We start from the raw sequence: 2,278 nt of genomic DNA on the forward strand, positions 1-2,278 counted from the left end.
AACATAAAAACAACAACATAAATCCACTACAAGGCAAACAATAGTATAAGTGGAAACAAGCTGGGAAGAAATAGGCAAATCTTATTGCCAGCAAATGGCTAATCTCCCTCATATAAGAACACTGAAGGAAAAGTTTTAATAATGCATTAGAAAACATTGGTCAGAAAGAAAGAAAAGAAAGTGAAGTCACTCAGTCGTGTCCAGCTCTTTGCAACCCCGTGGACCCTACCAGGTTCCTCCATCCTTGAGATTTTCCAGGCAAGAATACTGGAGTGGGTTGCCATTTCCTTCTCCAGGAGATCTTCCCGACCCAGGGATTGAACCCAGGTCTCCCACATTATAGGAGGACACTTTACCGTCTGAGCCACCAGGGAAGCATTGGTCAAAGGGCCAGTTATGACAGTTGACATAACATACACCACATTGTAAACATCTAAAAAGATATCTAAACCTCACTCAAAGAAATGCAAATGTAAACTTTACTAAGATAACATATCTCTTCTACCATGTAGCAAAAATCATAGAACTGTTAGGGGAAACACACTGACTGAAACTGCCCTCCTGGCCAGCCACCACGGTAACCATTTGCTTGAGTTATTATGACAGGAGGTCCTGGTAAGGATCATGGAATTAACAAGTCACCAAAAACTGGAAGAACTCGGGAATGGTCAAAAGGAGACATCTCATATCTGACCACCTCCCAGAATTCTCACTCTCATTCATCTTGGCTGAGCAATGCCTGTGCCACCAGGAAGGACCCTGACTCAGAATAATTGGCCAAAGACAATCTGGAAACTAATCCCATTATCATAAAACCTGATGCTGTGAGCCATGTGGCAGAGCAGCTCTTCTGGGTTCCCTTATGCATCTGCTCTCCACCTGGGCACCCTTTCCCAATAAAATCTCTTGCTTTGTCAGTGCATGTGTCTCCTTGGACAATACATTTACGAGTGCCCGCTCTCGGGCTCTGGAAGGGGTCCCCCTTCCTGCAATAGAACTAGACAATAATCACTATTGAGAAGGTAGTGCTGAAACATGCCCTTTCATACGTGGGTGATGAAACTATAAATTCAGACACATTTTCTGTGGAAGGGAATTTGGCATTATCTATCAAATAATAGATGTATTTTGCTTTAGAATGGTTGTAATTCTTAGAATCTCTCCTGCAGTTACACTTGAACACTTAAGAAGAGACATAAGTGCCAGGTTGTTCACTGATGTGTTATTTCTAATAGCAAAAGGGAACAAAAAAGGTCAATGTAACAATACATATCTATTAATAGAGGAATAGTATATCCTGTCATAGGATATACTATTATTATAGTAATAACTTTATAGTCAGGAAGTTTTCTTTGTAGTGAGCTGGAGAGAGCTCCAGGATAAATCACATTAAAAAAACAAGGAACACCAACATACAGAACATGGTAGCCAACCTCCAAAATACAACCTCAGTGACCCTCACCTGGTCTAATAACCTTGTTAATCACAGCTGGTCAGTGGGAGGGATAGAATGTGATGAAAATGGTGGTGCATAAATTCTAAGGCTTGTCTAAAAGCATTGCAACTTTTCACCTTGGTTTCTCTGACTGGGGAAGCCAGCCACCATGCCATGATGACACTCAAGCAGTCCTGGGGAGAGGCCCACATGGAGAGAAACTGAGGCCTCCCACCAACTGCCAAAGAATGGATGCTTTTGAACTGTGATGTTGGAGAAGACTCTTGAGAGTCCCTTGGACAGCAAGGAGATCCAACCAGTCAATTCTAAAGGAAATCAGTCATTGAATATTCACTGGAAGGACTGATGCTGAAGCTGAAACTCCAGTACTTTGGCCACCTGATGTGAAGAGCTGACTCCTTGGAAAAGACCCTGATGCTGGGAGGGATTGAAAGCAGAAGAGGACAGAGGATGAGATGGTTGGATGGCATCATCGACTCAATGGACATGAGTTTGAGCAAGCTCCAAGAATTGGTGATGGACAGGGAAGCCTGATGTGCTGCAGTCCATGGGTTCGAAAAGAGTGGGACACAACTGAGTGACTGAACTGAACTGACCAATTGCCCAGACCAACTTGCCAACCTGCTAACCATGCAAATGAGCCAACTTGGAAATAAATAATCCCTAAACCTTAAGATGCCTGCAGACCCAGCTATCATCTAATTATAAACCCATGAGAGAGATCCTGAGCCATTTCTAAATTCCTGATTCAAAAACTCACAATAAATATAGTATTTGGTTTTCATCCACAGTTCCTGGCTCACAGTTCCCAAAACCTTGGAG

Source organism: Cervus elaphus, chromosome 1, assembly GCF_910594005.1.
Source record: "Cervus elaphus chromosome 1, mCerEla1.1, whole genome shotgun sequence".
Taxonomy (NCBI): Eukaryota; Metazoa; Chordata; class Mammalia; order Artiodactyla; family Cervidae; genus Cervus; species Cervus elaphus.